This window comes from Budorcas taxicolor, chromosome 12, assembly GCF_023091745.1.
Source record: "Budorcas taxicolor isolate Tak-1 chromosome 12, Takin1.1, whole genome shotgun sequence".
Taxonomy (NCBI): Eukaryota; Metazoa; Chordata; class Mammalia; order Artiodactyla; family Bovidae; genus Budorcas; species Budorcas taxicolor.
Window position 1 is genome coordinate 41,449,166 of NC_068921.1, and position 7,844 is coordinate 41,457,009.

Here is a 7,844-nt window from a genome sequence, read left to right on the forward strand (position 1 = left end):
TGAAAGACACTTACTCTTTGGAAGGAAAGTTATGACCAACCTAGATAGCATATTGAAAAGCAGAGACATTACTTTGCTAACAAAGGTACGTCCAGTCAAGGCTATGGTTTTTCCAATAGTCATGTATGAATGTGAGAGTTGGACTGTGAAGAAAGCTGAGTGCCAAGGAATTGACGCTTTTGAACTGTGGTGTTGGAGAAGACTCTTGGGAGTCCCTTGGACTGCAAGGAGATCCAACCAGTCCATTCTAAAGGAGATCAGTCCTCGGTGTTCTTTGGAAGAAATGATACTAAAGCTGAGATTCCAGTACTTTGGCCACCACATGTGAAGTGTTGACTCATTGGAAAAGACTCTGATGCTGGGAGGAATTGGGGGCAAGAGGAGAAAGGGATGACCGAGAATGAGATAGCTGGATGGCATCACTGACTCGATGGACGTGAATTTGAGTAAACTCTGGGAGTAGGTGATGGACAGGAAGACCTGGCATGCTGTAATTCATGGGGTCGCAAAGAGTTGGACACGACTGATCGACTGAACTGAACTGAACTGAAGTACATTAATCACTTTGATGTTTGGATTCTACATAGATGAAAAAAAAAAAAAAAAAAGCTTCTTGACCTTATTTCTGCATGTGATTCTTTACTGAATGATAATATTTCATTTTTTAAAGCAAATTATGATGAGTAATGAAAAGTGGATAATGTACAATAATGTGGAATGGAAGAGATTTCAGAGCAAGTGAAATAAACAGCCACCAACCACATCAAAGGGTGGTGATCATGTACCTCTCCCAGTTAGACTAAATGAAGACAGCACTCAATGAAAAGCATTCAGAATTAGTCAATAGTAGTCATCCTCCTTCAGAATAATGTAAGACCGCATGCTTCATCGATGACCTGACAAGAACTATTTATAGACTGGCTAGAAAGTTCTGGTTCAATGGCAATATTCACCAAACCATGCAACTTCATATTTTAATGTATTTCAGTCTTTACAGACTTCTCTTATTAGAAGAAAAATCCAACCTCTGGAAGACTGTAAAAGACACACGGAAGAATTCTTTAGTCAAAAATATTTGGTAAGATGGAATTATGAAGGGGCCTGAAAAATGGCAGAAAGTAGTGGAACAAAATGGTGACTGTTGTTGAGTCACTAAGTCATGTCCAACACTATAACCCCATGGACTGCAACATGCCAGGCTTCCTTGTCCTTCACTGTCTCCCAGAATTTTCTCAAATTCCTGTTCATTGAGTCAGTGATGCTATCTAACCATCTCATTCTCTTCCACCTCTTTCTTTTGCCTTCAGTCATCCCCAGCATCCGGGTCTTTTCTAAAGTCAGCTCTTCACATCAGGTGGCCAAAGTATTGAGGCTCCAGTTTCAGCATTAGTCCTTCCAATGAATATTCAGGGTTGATTTCCTATAGGATTTATTGCTTTGATCTCTTTGCATTCCAAGGGACTCTCAGGAGTCTTTTTCAGCACCACTATTTGAAATTATCAATTCTTCAGTGTGCAGCCTTCTTGATGTCCCAACTTTCACATCCAGTAATGATTATTGGAAAACACATAGCTCTGACTATATCACTTTGTATGCAAAGTGATGTCTCTGGCTTTTAATGTATTATGTTTGTCATAGCTTTCTTTCCAAAGAGCAAGCATCTTTTAATTTTCTGGCTTCAGTCACCATCTGCAGTGGTTTTTGAGCCTAAGAAAATAAAACCTATCACTGTTACCAATTTTTCCCTTTTATTTGCCATGAAATGATGGGGCAGGATTCCGTTTTCTTCATTTTTAGAACGTTGTTTTAAGTCAGTTTTTTCACCTTCTTCTTTCACCCTCATGAAGAGGTTCTTTAGTTCCTGTTCACTTTCTGGCATTGAGTGGTATCACTTGCATATCTGAGGTTGTTGATATTTCTCCTCGTAATCTGGATCCCAGTATATGATTATCCAGCCCAGCATTTTGCATGGTATACTCTGTATATAAGTTAAATATGAATAAACAGGGTGACAGTACACAGGTTTGTCACACTCCATTCCCAATTTTGAATGACTCCAATGTTCCATGTCTGATTCTAGCTGTTGCTTCTTGACCTGCATACGAATTTCTCAGGCAACAGGTAAGGTGGCCTCATATTCCCATCTCTTTAAAATTTTCCAGTTTGTTATGACACACAATCAAAGGCTTTATCATAGTCAATGAAGCAGATGTAGATGTTTTTTCTGGAATTCCCTTAAAGTTAATACTTTCTTCAATAAAATTCTTGGTAAAAATGAAAAATATGTCTTTAATTTTTTCTTAAAAATTTGAAGGAAATTTTTGGCCAACCCAATATTTCAGAACTAAAATTTACAAAACACTTAAAAAAATCTTGATCTTCCATGGCATAAGATTTGTAATTGGTTTTAATGTAAACAAGTGTTAATAATAACACCTTCCATTATTCAGCTTCTCTCAGGTGGTAAGATCACTTTGATTATAAATCTGCTTCATTGCAAATAGACTTGAACAACTCCTGCAAAGAACTTGTGCAAAATACCTCTTTTTAATGGGAGTGTAGCCAAACTTTCCTCAGCATTGTTTTAACAACCTACACACAGCTTAAATTCTAGAAATCTGATATTCTGGAAGAGAGTTTAAAGATAAAACTGCTTGCAAATGTCTATGGAAAGAATATTGCCAATATGTGAGAAAAACTCAATGAGGTTGGTCTTTGGAATCACTATAATTCATTTAAGGGACACAACCACCCTCAGATTAGTACAAGAATGCATAGTTTACACCAAGAATTCTTGAAATTTTCCAGAAACAGAAACTTTCAGGCTTGTATGTAAACCAGAAGTTTCTTCCCAAGATTCAGATGACTAAAACAGCAGAGTATCAAGTTTAAGGTGTAGAAATATTCTTTATTCCCATAAATATTTTATTTCTCTTTGCTTGTTTAGCATTCTGATTTCAACAGACTTTAACTCCTAACCATGATACCCAGGATGTTTTTCTCTAAATATTGCTTACTATATTTTTAGTTACTCTCTGATATAAGTCTAATATCTGGCTACTGTTTACTTATAGTTTGGCTAGATCTAAAACACAATCAACTGTTTGATATATATATATATTCCTTAGGGTGTTATCTAACTCTATGGTAATAAAACAGTAGTTCCAAATTTAACCTTCTAAATTAGCAAACAAAATTTTAGAAGCCAACATCACAAAAAGATAGCTGAACACAAATTTCCCTGTAATACATAATATAAGGAAAAAGTCTGGGTATGTTTTGTAAGAGTTGTTTCTTTAAGTAAACTTTCATAAATATTCAACTTGGAAAAAAATACAAAATATATCATATATCTATTGAAGCTTTCTCACTTTTATGGACTTTGAAAGGAAGTCCATAAAAGAATCTTGCTATTTATCTAGATTTTATGACTCAGGTTGTCTGGCATCTGACTTCCCTTGTTGAATAATATTGAAAATGTACAATACTAGTTAGCTATCTTTAATGGATATCTTTCTAAAAACTAGTTAGTTGGCCCTCAACTACTGGTATTAGGTTTTTAGTACCAAAGCCTATAGCTTACTACAAACAATAGACATTTGCCAACTTTCTTGATAGTCTCATATTCTGATAAACCTTGGGTCTGATTTTCCATATTGATTTCACCTATCAAAAAAAAAAAAAAAAAAGAAGGGATAGAGATTATATAATAACCTAATTCAAGACGGAAGATATGTAGCCCTTGATATGTGACCCCTGATCCCAAAAAGGAAGGAATTCTGGACTGTATTCTATTCTCTTTATTTCACACTTTACAAAGGGCCCAGAAAATTAGGAAATATTCTTCCTCTGGTGATTTAGATTATGATTGAAGCAAGGCAAGATCACTGAGGTCAGAGAACTACTTGACATAGGTATTTATTAGATTTGACAAACATCCCAGGAGAACATTCCTAGATATAATGCTAACTTCTTAAGAAGGAATATGTGTTATCTTAGGGTAAGAATGCAATCAATACTGGGATTCTGACACCTTCTTGTTATCTTCTGTGAAACAAAACATCTAAGATAAATAAATAATTAAGCTGTTTTTTTTGGCTAATACCCTATATCTGTTTCTGCATTCTCTTCAAGATGGATAGAATTTTTTCTTTTGTTATAACATGCACAGTCTTGATTCTCAGTTTACAAGTGAATAAAAGTTGATTGAATTCAGTTCCAAAAAGGCAATGACACAAAGCTGAGATTGAAAACAGAGCCCAGAAGCATCATTGCAACTTTTGGGACTCAGATTTGGGAATATCTGTGTCAACATAGGTGGCTGCTCAGAGTAATTCTCATCCAGGCAGTAAGGCTATCAATCATGAAAAACTTCACTATTTCTTTTAGGAAATGTTTAGAAAACTTTTTTTTTTTTTTTTTTTTTTTTAACATGCACTTTGTTCATCTGAGAAAACGAGTATCTAACTATGATAGTCTGTACTTCTGTATAAATAGTTCACTTAAAATTTATAAAAACAGCTCATTAAAACTTGCCTTAGTGCTTTTACCTCACAAGCCTAAAGTATTGCGTCATATATTTTGATATAACAAAGCATTTCCTGCCCTAAGACCCCTTTTGAACACTTGGGGTCAGATCTTAAATTCTTATAAATAAAACTTACTATCTGTTTGCTTTTGCCACACTCCTTAATATATATTATATATATTAGGGAATATTATTCAGCTTTAAAGAAGAACAAAATCCTGCCATTTGCAACAACATGGATGAATGTATAGGGTATCATGCTAAGTGAAATAAGCCAGAAACAAAAAAATGAATACTATGTGGTACCACTTATATCTGAAATCTAAAAAGAAATGAAAAAGCTAAACTCAGATGCAAAGAATAGACTGGTGGTTACCAGGGTTGAAAGAGGGATGGGAATAGGAAGACGTTGGTAAAGAGGATACAAATTTTCAGGCATGAGATGAATAAGGTATGAAGATCTAATATATAACACAGTGACTGAAGTTGATTATATTATATATTTGAAATTTTCTAGGAGAGTAGAACTTAAGTGTTCTCTCTCTCTCTCTCTCACACACACACACATACAGACACATACACACAAAAGTAAATATGTGATGGTTGTGATAATTAACATTAAGAGGGATTCTTTCCATAATATTTATGTACATCAAAACACCATGTGGTACACTTCAAATATGCTATAATTTAATTTGTAGTTATATTTCAATAGGGCTTCCCCAGTGGCTAAGCAGTAAAGAATCCACCTGCCAATTTGGGAGATGTAGGCTTGATCTCTGGGTCAGGAAGATTCCCTGGAGGAAGAAATGGCAACCCACTTCAGTATTCTTGCCTGAGAAATCTCATGGACAGAGATTATGGGATCTCAAGGAGTCAGACATGACTTAGTGACTTGGGAGGGGAGTTCAGGATGGGGAATACATGTACACCCATGGTGGATTCATGCTGATGTATGGCAAAACCAATACAATATTGTAAAGTAATATATATATATATATATATATATATATATATATATATATATATAATACTAAATGATAAATGGTTAAAAAGAACAACAACAACAGCATACCTCAATAAAGTTAAAGAAATGAAAAATTTCATGAGAAGCTATCTTGGAATTAGAGCTGATGAAAAGACAAATCCCTTATGATTATACAGCAGAAGTGAGAAATAGATTTAAGGGACTAGATCTGATAAATAGAGTGTCTGATGGACAGAGGTTCGTGACATTGTAGAGGAGAGAGGGATCAAGACCATCCTCTAAAAGGATGAAATTTTGAAAAGAAATGCAAAAAAGAAAAATGGCTGTCTGGGGAGGCCTTACAAATAGCTGTGAAAAGAAGAGAAGTGAAAAGCAAAGGAGAAAAGGAAAGATATAAGCATCTGAATGCAGAATTCCAAAGAATAGAAAGGAGAGATAAGAAAGCCTTCCTCAGCGATCAATGAAAAGAAATAGAGGAAAACAATAGAATGGGAAACACTAGAGATCTCTTCAAGAAAATTAGAGATACCAAGGGAATATTTCATGCAAAGATGGGCTCCATAAAGGACAGAAATGATATGGACCTAACAGAAGCAGAAGATAGTAAGAAGAGGTGGCAAGAATACATGGAAGAACTGTACAAAAAAGATCTTCATGACCCACATAATCACAATGCTATGATCACTCACCTAGAGCCAGACATCCTGGAATGTGAAGTCAAGTGGGCCTTAGAAAGCATCACTACAAACAAAGCTAGCAGAGGTGATGGAATTCCAATTGAGCTATTTCAAATCCTGAAAGATGATGCTGTGAAAGTGCTGCACTCAATATGCAAGCAAATTTGGAAAACTCAGCAGTGGCCACAGGACTGGAAAGGTCAATTTTCATTCCAATCCCAAAGAAATGCAATGCCAAAGAATGCTTAAACTACTGCACAATTGCACTCATTGCACATGCTAGTAAAGTAATGCTCAAAATTCTCCAAGCCAGGCTTCAGCAATATGTGAACCATGAACTTCCAGATGTTCAAGCTTGTTTTAGAAAAGTCAGAGGAGCCAGGAGATCAAATTGCTAACATCCAACATCCACTGGATCATGGAAAAAGCAAGAGAGTTACAGAAAAACATCTATTTCTGCTTTATTGACTATGCCAAAGACTTTGACTCTGTGGATCACAATAAACTGTGGACAATTCTGAAAGAGATGTGAATACCAGACCACCTGATCTGCCTCTTGAGAAACCTAAATATGCAGGTCAGGAAGTAACAATTAGAACTGGACATGGAACAACAGACTGGTTCCAAATAGGAAAAGGAATACACCAAGGCTGTATATTGCCACCCTGCTTATTTAACTTATATGCAGAGTACATCATGAGAAACGATGGGTTGGAAGAAACACAAACTGGAATCAAGATTTCCAGGAGAAATATCAGTAATCTCAGATATGCAGATAACACCACCCTTATGGTAGAAATTGAAGAGGAACGAAAAAGCCTCTTGATAAAAGTGAAAGAGGAGAGTGAAAAAGTTGGCTTAATGCTCAACATTCAGAAAACTAAGGTCATGGCATCTGGTCCCATCACTTCATGGGAAATAGATGGGGAAACAGTGGAAACTGTCAGAGTTTATTTTGGGGGGCTCCAAAATCACTGCAGATGGTGATTGCAGCCATGAAACTAAAAGATGCCTACTCCTTGGAAGGAAAGTTATGACCAACCTAGATAGCATATTGAAAAGCAGAGACATTACTTTACCAAACAAAGGTCCATCCAGTCAAGGCTATGGTTTTTCCAGTAGTCATGTATGGATGTGAGAGTTGGACTGTGAAGAAAGCTGAGCGCCAAAGAATTGATGCTTTTGAACTGTGGTGTTGGAGAAGACTCTTGGGAGTCCCTTGGACTGCAAGGAGATCCAACCAGTCCATTCTAAAGACTAGTCCTGGGTGTTTATTAGAAGGACTGATGCTAAAGCTGAAACTCCAGTACTTGGCCACCTCATGTGAAGAGTTGAATCATTGAAAATGACTCTGATGCTGAGAGGGATTGGGGGCAGGAGGAGAAAGGGAAAACAGAGGATGAAATGGCTGGATGGCATCACCAACTCAATGGACATGAGTATGAGTAAACTCCGGGAGTTGGTGATGGACAGGGAGGCCTGGCATGCTGGCTGTTTGCAATGGGGTCACAAAGAGTCGGACACAACTAAACGACTGAATTGAACTGAAGTGAAATACATTACATTTTCCTAGTGACTGCAAGTAGGTGGAAAGTGAGGCCATTGATAAAAATAAAGTAATACAGGAGAAAATGCTAATTTGGAGAGAAAA